The sequence below is a fragment of the Pteropus alecto genome, unplaced genomic scaffold, assembly GCF_000325575.1.
Source record: "Pteropus alecto unplaced genomic scaffold, ASM32557v1 scaffold238, whole genome shotgun sequence".
NCBI lineage: Eukaryota > Metazoa > Chordata > Mammalia > Chiroptera > Pteropodidae > Pteropus > Pteropus alecto.
In genome coordinates, this window is record NW_006442104.1 from 1,162,319 (window position 1) to 1,172,612 (window position 10,294).

General features: G+C 36.4%; 1 long non-coding RNA gene across 3 annotated transcripts in view; it reads left to right on the forward strand.

Moving 5' to 3' along the window:
* The window catches only part of LOC102895780, a 659,008-nt gene that overhangs the window by 626,267 nt on the left and 22,447 nt on the right, over positions 1 to 10,294 (forward strand). The window lies entirely within an intron of this gene.

The following is a 10,294-nucleotide window of genomic DNA, read 5'->3' on the forward strand; positions in this document are numbered from 1 at the left end:
GGTAAAGGGAGGAGTATTTAACTCTCTTGGGGACAATCAAATAAACGAGGACATGGTATTTGGCAGGAAGACTAGTTGGCAAAGGGTAATTTCAGGCCTATGGCAAAAAAGAAATGTTATCTATGATGATTATTATTAGAGGAGGTGGATCTATGTTAAGCTTTGAAGGGTGAAGCGAAACCAAAGAGAGAAAAGGGAATTCCAGGCAGGAGAATCCCAGGCAGGAGCTACATTTCACTATGCCATCACAGAATGAGAAATAATTCAATATCGTTGGGGTACAAAGTATGTGTGAGATAAGCCTGGATGGATAGGCAGGGCCACATTATACTGGATCTTGAATGTCAGCCGAAGGAGTTGATATCGTATCCTACGGAGTGTAGGAAGTCACTAATGGGTTTTAGATATTTTAGGGACGTGATCAAGATTGCATTTTAGAACCATCGATTGGATAACAAGAAAGAAGTGTGGAAGAAAGGTAAGAGACAGAGAAAGTGCAGGAATATCTAGTGAAATTAAAAGAACCAAGAACTTACCAATACTGTTTCTAGGCTTACACACAGTGCAGCATTTGTTGCGACTTTGCTTATAATAGCAAAAAGGCTGGCATCATCCAAATATCTATCGGTAGAAGTAAATGCGTAAATGGTATAGTCTAGTTAAAGAATTACCAGAATATTATATACTAAAATGAATCAGTTAAATCCATATGTATTAGCAAGAGTCAATCTCAAGTACATGAGTTGAACACAATAACAAGCTGAAGAATGTTAAGCTCAATCTGCTGCCATTTACAAATACTTAAGAAATAATACTGTTTAGGGACAAGTAAACACAAATGTATAGAACAAGGACTTGAAGAAAAGTCACCAATTTTCTTATAGTTGTTATAAGGAAGACATTGAAGAGAAAAATAAAGAAGATTTCAAGTTATCTTGGATGTCCTGTTTTATAAGTAAAATTCTAAAGCAAACATGACAATATAACACTTGTGATTTTCAGCGATTGAGGGAATGGATTTTATTTTTAATAGCTTCTATGCTTGTAAAAACATTTTAATGAAATATGTGTTTAGTTTTGTTTAGTGTGTGTGTGTGTGTGTATGTGTGTGTGTGTGTGTACACGCACGCACGCACATATGCACAGGTCCGAAGTGTCAAACTCTTATGGAGAGTGCCTGAGTATACTGAGACCCACCCTCTACCAACTGGCAAAGGCAGGAAATGGCTGACAGTAAGAACAATAACTTCAAGTTGGGCCCAGAATGGTGTATGTGTGTGTGGAGGTGGATACACACTAACAGCTGCCAAGTCTTTTAAATAACTCTGAGACTCCTCATTGTTTTCAAATAAGGAAATCAATGAAACCAAGTACTGCTCTTAGTTCAAGAGGTGGAGGAGAGTTTTCAAGGGAGGTTAGTGACTGGGAGGCAGGTGTAGGGAGGGCTCAGTGGCCCGAAGACCTGGCGAGGGAGTGAGTCAGTCCTGTGGTTTCAGGGAAATGGGACGGCACCTTGGTGGGACAGCTCTAGGCAAACAATTATGCTTCACCTCCTACTTTCTCTCACCAATGGCCTTTAAACTGTTTTTGAGGGAGGAATGGAAAATGCGATCTTGATAGTTATTTTTTCTGTTGTTATTAGTAGTCAAAGGCACTTATGGAGAGAGAAAACATGGTGAACAAAACTGGTTTCAAAAACATGAAGAAAATACCCATTTAGTTAATTTGAATTTTCTATTCGATTCAAGTCAGCAAATAGCAAACATATTTTTCCCTTGCCAATTGTATTTTGAACATTATTCTAGGTACTACAGAAAGCACAAAAGAAAAGGAAATATGATCTTTGCATTTGAGAGAGCTTACAGTTGAACTATTGTGCAGGAAGTATTTACTAAGAGCAGTATGATTAGTGCAAACCATACCATAAGATTATAGAGAAAATCACACAGGCATTACAAAACAAGTTAAAAGAATATGCATGGGATTTGTATTTTTGCTGGGTTTTGAAAAGGCAGCAAAATTTCAGCAAGCAGAGGCCAGAAGAAAGACTATTTGGATAGAGGGAAAAGTGTTAAGAAAACCCAAAGGAAAGGGAAAGAAACTATTTGGAAGTTTATTAATAGAGTACTTCAGTTATGTAATAAGGTCTGAATTGGAAAGGGAGGGAGAGTTGTAAAGGAGGATGTGGAAGTTAAGTAGAACCCGTATTGTGTAGGATAGTGAATGTCAAGGTGAGGAATATGGGCTGTATACAACAGGCAGTGGGGAATGGTTCAGAAAAGAGTATTTGAATATAATATGTTTGGAGCACTCCTCTAGTACCCTGGGTCTTCTAGAAACACCATATGCAGCTTCCTCTTTTTTGTTATTAGAAATTTCTACCATGAGAACAAGGAAGCCTGCGGAACGATGAGGGACATAGACTTGGTCACCCCTATCACTCTAGGTGACAGGCTGCCAAATGCCAGATATATAAATGAGGACATCTTAGATCATCCAGCCACACGTGACTCACCAGCCAGCTAGAAAGACTTGATAAAGCCCAGGAGGATGACTGAGGCCATTCCAGACAAGAAGAACCACTCCTCTAATCCACAGACTTATGAGATTAATAAATGGTGGTTGTTTAAAGCTACTGAGTTTTGGTGTGTTTAGTTACATAGCAACATGAATCTGCCTAGGCATAGTAAGTCCTTATTTATCCAGGAGCTAGTTAAAATTAGAGCATGTTTTTGCATTAAAAATCATGAATTATATGTAATAATGGCTGTAAGTCTTACAGATAAGAGCGCTACATAGATGACAGACACAGTTTTTCTGACTCTTGATCAAGTGCTATTTCGGTGTTCTGATTCTGCTTTTCCAAAGTTCTTGGGAAATAGAACCTGTACTATTTTCTTCTCTTCCTTTCTGATGATCTAATTCTCTCCTGTGGCTCACAGGGCAAGTTGTGCTCTCCAGCCAATAATGATAGGACGGATGAGGCCAAGATCCCAGTTATTCTTCTGTTCTGGTCCTCACGTTATACAAATTTTTTGTAAAATGAATAGAATACCTTCACCCTTGCTTGTAGGACTAGACAAGTTCATCGTCAAAACTGAAAGTTGATGATCAGACAAGGACTTATTAAGGCCCATGTCCTCAATTAATCTAGAAGAGTGGTTAAGGGTGTAGGTGAGTTCCAGAATAAAGCTGCTTAGGTTAGCACCTGGTTCCATCGGTCCCTACATGTGTGGTGGTGGGAGATGTACGTCATCTCTCTGGTACCCAGTTTCTTCACCTCTAATATGGGAAAAAAATGATACTTATAGATATATGTGAGAATTAAGTAATACAGGGAAGGGGCTTAGAACAGTGCCTGGCACACAGGGAGCCCTCAGTGTTTTCACCATCCTTCATCGAGCCTAGTGCACTTAAACGAATATCATTTGGTCGGTCAGCAGATGTGAGTTCAGACGTTGACATAGCCTCAACCCAATGACAACTACATATTTTCATCTATAAAGTGAAAATGTCAATGCAAAAAATTCATTCAAGCTCTAAACATGTATAATCCTTTGCTTTTATTTTATTGAGGTGTCTCCAACTTTTTCCAGAAATAGATCTTGCAAAACGAAACAAAAAAAGGGGTTAAAAAACATATTGATCTAGTAGATGGGAAGGTAGCATAGTGGAGACACAGTCACTCTACTTGGAAAATGTTTTTTTAAATGTATGAACTCATTAATGGTTTTTTTCAGGATTAAAAAAATATAAAAACTAGAAACCAGCCTACACTTTGCATTTCTCATTATGAGAAAAAAATTTCCTGCAGTTGAACTATATGACATTTAATGACACATGGTGACAATTTTAGGGTATAGGCCCATCCTCCTCGGAGTGACTCATAATGTGTTTTCTACAAGACAAAACAGTCTTATAAACCAAGATATGGCTTCTCAGAAAATGAGAGAGCAGGGCTCTGGTGCTGCTCTGCCTGACTGGAAAGCCCAGCGAAGAAGAATGGGCTCCCAGTTGTGGCCGCCATCTTGAGCCTTTGCACATTTACTCTGCCTTAACACTGCGCTGTAATTCAGAAATGATGGATACCTGGTACATAAAGAAGAATTCAGGAAATTTTATGGCCACCACTCAAGTATACAATCAAAACTCTTTGGTCTGTTATAACATTTACTTGTGATTTTTATTGGTTTTTGAACCAGAATTGGACAGATACAGTTAAAATCTCACTAGTATTCACACTGTTTTCATCAGTCCTGGAGCAATTATTATCCTGAAGTCAGTGTCTTCCCATCCACAATGGAGTGGAATATTTTTATTCCATCAATGAGAATAGAAAAAAGATGGTTCTATCTTAAAATTTGCATGTCATTTTGTAGTGAACAAATCAAAGTTTAAGTTAAATTTTGTTTCTGAGATCTATTTATGTTGATACAAATATTAGGTTGAACTGTATAAGATTGCTAGCAATCAACTAATTTTGACTTATAAAAATGGAAGTCTTGTATGAGTAAACGTAGTACGCCAATTTCACTCAGTTTAGTTGCTGTATTAGATTCCACAACTTTTAAAATGCATCCCTCCATTGTTACACATCCAACTTGATTCTAATTTTTTTTTATGATTATAAACACTGCTACAACTAATTTGTACAAGTCTGTCAGGAGCTGTAAAAGTATGGAATTTTACCCTGTTTGAAAGCTAACAAGTTGGTCTGCCATAGTTTCATGAATTCTGGCAGAAGACATATTAGAGGCAAAGAACTTTATTATTGATGGCAGAGCAAAGAGCATGAAAATTTGCGTATTTGTACCAATTCCCCTTTCCTCTTGACTTTTAGGAGAACGATCTGTAGGGGCCCAGATGAAAACTATGCACAGTGATCTGCATCATAGCTGAGGGACCCTGAGCTTAGGGAACCCGAATTTTTTATAACACACTATAAGCAAACATACCTGATTTTTGTTTCAAAGGGAGACATTACTTTTATTGTACTGAACAGAAAGCAAGTCTGCCCTCTGCAGACATTACCTCTTTCAGTCTGTTCACCTTACAAACATCCTTGAAAAGATCACTTGGAACAGAAGGACAGCTAGTACCTTTGCTTGCAAGGTGCACAGAAACTTGAGAGAGGCATGGATAATTGTCTCCCAATGATCTTCTGGTGCATACATGGGGATTTCACTGAGACAGAGCTAAACACAGGGTTCCCGGGAATATTGGATTTGTGTGACATTTTTTCCCCCCAAATATTGTTAAATACTCTCCAAGTTGGCTATACCAATTTGCACTTTCATCATCAGTATAAGATTTTTGCCTCTCTCTATTTTTCTCAGTATTTTATTCTTTCCAAACTGATGGTATTTCACTTTTAACAATGTTCATGTACCTAGTTGCTAGCAATTTGAGCTTAGTTTCCTGTTTATTTGTCCTTCGAGTGTCCTCATATAAATTTCCTTTTTATATGCTTTACCATTTTCTTCTATTTGTAGTTTATCAATATTTTATTGACTCGTAGATTTTTTATGCATTCCAGATACTGATCTCTTTCTTTTAAAAATTTATAATTATCTTCTCTCTGTGAATCACCTGATTTTAGTTGTATTTAGTGCTATATATTTTTAAATTTTTATTTAAACAAACTTATTAATCTACTATTTACTTATGGTTTGTATTTTTTTTCCTGAAAGTAGTATACAAATCTCACCTAGTGCAATAAATATATTCTCTGTATTTTCTTCTATGGTTTTAAAATAATCATATGCAGGTCTTTAATAAGGATAGAATTTGTTTTGGAGTAATATATAAGATAGGTATCTCAATGAACTTTTAAAATATGTAAATGGCAACATGTCCCATTACCATTTGTTGACAGGCCTATTCTTTCCCACTGATTTCTAAGGAAGACTGTGTCTCAATACACTAAGTCTTGGTATCCGGCAATGCAATCCAACCCCAACACTTTTATTCTATATTAATTGAAAATTGCTTTGGTGACTTTTAAGACTTTGTAATTCCACATACATTTTAAACTAAGCATTGTCTGTGCTAGATGATATGTTTTAATTTCTGTTACTTAAACCACCCAATCTGTGGTGTTTTGTCACAGCAGCTCTAGAAAATTAATACACTATTTTAAGCTTATTTACATACCGGGGCTTAAATAACCCCCAACAAACTACATTTCTTATTCTTATTTCTTCTTTCTGAATAAATTGAGAAGTACACCAAATAAATGACAGATAGGGTTTTAAAAAAAAAAAATACCAAATAAATGATAGATAGGGTTTTAAAAAAAACACCTTTCCTACTGACCAAGACCAATGTGAAGAATCCTGATTTGAGAACAAAGGGCAAATAGACTTGCTAATACGAAATGCTATACTTAGGCAAACTCACTTGAAAGTCCCACCAGTATAGACGGGAGCAGTCTTCCCTGAATGGGGACAGCTGAGGGATAGGGAAGCACTGGAATATTCTTTCTATGGACAGCAAAAAGAAGAAGCTCTCTCATTCCTGAGCCCAGCATGTCTGGTTATTCTTTCTAAATTTCTCAATCATATAAGTTACTCCACATTAGGAGAGAGAGAGAGAGAGTAGAAGGATAGGTTGAGAAACATCAGCAGTATATGTCAACAAAACGACTCCTCATGAAAATGTTGAGAATGAAAAGAAACATGTCTCCTCTATCTTTCTCCAAGTTTGTGTTTTCATAACTCATTGGGATTTACTATGATGTCTTTATTGAAAAAGGTTTGGTTATCCGTGGAGGAAGATGTGACCAGCAGTCCCCTGGGACAATGCTGCTCCTGTTCGTATAAGGCCATTCCACCAACCAATCATTGCTCTACTGAGGACCACTCTTGTTGAATATTAATCATCCTGAGCTCACTTTTTGCCCCAATATTAAAGGTGACTTCATATGACATTTCCCCACCCATACTAAGTCCATCATAACATTTCAAAGGGTCTGTAGTGATGTAATGACATGTTTAACATGTTTAAACACACTCAATACACTTGACGTGTAGTAATGTGTGATAATGCACATTAATGTGGATTACTCCAATTTATATATAAGGTGGTTCTCACCCCCACCTCCTGGCCATTATACCCTCCCTGGGAGAAATTAAAGTTTGAAGCAAAATCTTCATGTGCACCAAGTCCAAAATAACTAAAATTAAAATTCGCTTGTCCTTGTGAATTGAATTTTTAAAAATTTGAAGCCCCAAATTTATTCTTATTCATTTTTCAATTCCACTCATTCTTGGCTATAGGGGTTCTTAACACTTAGTGGAGTTGGGATTTCTTTAGCAGCTCCAGTGAGGCTGTGTCTCACAGGAATCTGAGTAGTTTTTCCAAGGCCTCAGCAGTAGAAATAATTCAATGCCAAGTCTCTAATGTGCCTAGTTTTTCTTTAATTAAACTTTTTACATTGGGACAATAATAGATTTATATGCAGTGTAGAGATTCACCCAGGTTTTGTATGTATCAATAGTTCATTATTTTTTACCGGTAAGCAGTACTCCATAGTACAGATTTACCATAGATTGTTTAACTATTCATCCATTGAAGGACATCTGTCATTATCTCTGATCTGGTTTCTTAAATTTTATTCATTCTTCCATTGTTCAGGTTAAAACCTTGAATCTTCTCAACATACTTTGATCAAATAATAAATTCTATGGACCCTATCTTCAAAATATATCCAGAATCTATCTACTTCTCATTGTCATTAATTTGTACCCTTGGTGTTGAGCTAGTATCACTGTTTCCCAGTCTATGTCAGCCAAGGACTTGGAGGACATGCCCCAAATCTTAGAGATATAAGGGTAGAGGAATACTACAAAAAAAAACTTAATTATGGGAATGTGTTTAGGAGCTCCCTCCCAGTTATAAATTGCTTCAAGTTATAAATTGCTCACTTGAGTCTAAGGATTCTTAGAGCTTCAACTTGATTTTACCTTCATATTGGTGGGAGAGTTATCTTGGAGGAAAATGTGGCAAGAATTTTTGATGAAGTCTCTATTAAAAAAAAGACAGTAATACTATCATGATATAGAAGGCTATCCACAAGTCCTCCCTGAAATACAGGAATGTAAACCCACTGGACTTCCCATTCATTATCTAAAGGGAGTAAGGATGACAGACTAGGAATCACATCATTAAGAACTTTATAAACATTATAATTTCCTAATGTTTTTAACTTGTGAAAAGTCTTCTCCAACTGGTTTTCCATAAGTGATCAGAAATAAAACACAAAACACAATGAGTATATACTAAATGATAAAAAGTGCCTTTTATATGTGCTATCAATACTCCTCTTCGAAGCCAATGGCAGAAACTCCAAATCAATCATGACAGGGTTTTAGCCACCTAAAAAAGGCTATTTCATTAAATAACTGTTTCAACACATCAGTGATCAAATTGCTTTCAAAATGTTTAGTTGGCCATTCATAGTTCTTCAAATATAGCTCCAGTATATCTTTCCAAATGGAAAATTTTCTCCAATGTCCTTCTCATACCCAATATCCTTATAAAACTGTAAGCTTCAGACATCTGAGCACAAAATCTCTGATATCTGTAGCAACTGATCCATTTTCCACTTACTAAATTCTTCAAAAGTCAATCTTAATGCCACCTTTATCCTGACCACTTAATACTTTATGCCTAAAGATGACTATCTACCTGCTGATGTGAATTATGTTTAAATACCTATTTGTCTGATCTACTAGACTGCAAGTTTTTAAAGATGGGAACTTTGCCCAAGTCGGTTCTTTATTGATCATAGAGAATAGAAAACAGTTAAGATATCAATTAAAACATATTGAATAAAGTAATATTTCGATGAGAGCAATAGAAAGAAACAGTTATCTTGGAATGAAATTAGAGATAGTGTTAAATCGCGCAATCAACTCTGGTAAAAAAATAAAAATAAAAAAAATAAAGGTACCATCCTGTAGTAAAACTTGTTTCATGCATCTCTGCCTGTCACTGGAAGGGGGATTCTTTCCCTGAGCGGGGAGTGTCTTCTATCTCATGTTCTCAGGGACTACCCAGGAGACTGCCTGTCAGTTTTGGTTGGATGGGTGAGTGAATGTCAAGTTGTTTTTCCTCTCAACCAAGAAACATCGAGAGAAGAGAGTGCTGATATTCTAACTTGCAGGTAAACAGCAACATCTTATCTTCCCAGGCTTTACCAAGACACTCAGCCCTTTGCTCCTCTTTTCCAGAAGTGGCGAGCTTTAGTCTCCTTCCACTATCTTTTCTAACCTTCTACTGCTCAACAACATGGGCAAAGTGGCTACCCAGAATTAAGATTCCACTCTTAAACCTGATTAAGTCGGTGTGATATAATAAAAAGCATCTAATAAAATTAAAAAAAATAAAACATCTACACCTGACTCTGTTCCCCACTTGCTGAATGACTTTGAACAAGTCATGTCCCTTCTCTGGTCCTCTAGGTCTCATGTGTCAAATGAAGCATTTTAGCAGAGACAATAAGTTCCTTTCTGGACAGTGAAATAGGTCAGTTTGCAGGTTAGCTAGAGAACAATTAACCTTACGGGAATAACTCTATCAACATAATAAATGATAATTCTTAGAAACAATTGACTTCGGTGAAACAGTAGTTTTGGCCCGCCCCTCATGAGTTCAGGAAAATTGCTTGTACGTTTACACACGCCCTGACACTAATTTACGATACTATAGAAAGAAAACATCTGTTGAAGTTTTGAGGAAAATCAAAATTGGTACTAATTTTCAATGGCAGGAAAATATGATCATGGTAATTATGGCATAATTATGATGCCCTAAATCTAATTCTACCATCTGGATTTAAGAAAGAATGGAAAACCAATATAAAGGAAGTAAAAAATACATCAACTTCCTAAAGATAATGGAACCATAAGAAATAGGATTGGGTTCTAAAAAAAACAATTCATTACAGAAAACCTAATTACAATTTCCCAAATTTATTTTGTGGGAAATATCCAATTTTTAGACAAAAAAAAAAAAAAAAAAAGAGGATGATGAATAATTCTTGAAAAACTCAATTAGAGAGGAGGCCCACTGCTGTTGGTGAGAGACACTGCTGAGCCAGCCAAGTTGGACCCATGAGACATCTTTCTCCACACTTTCACTGAGTGAGGCCTGATTTGCATGCTGATGCCCAGACATTGTTCAATCTAAAATGAATTTATAAGCCAAAGAATAAATCACTACACTTTTGGACCTCAAGAAGAATAATTTTCTGATGATCAGAATTGACACACATGTGAGCAAAAGGAAGAAG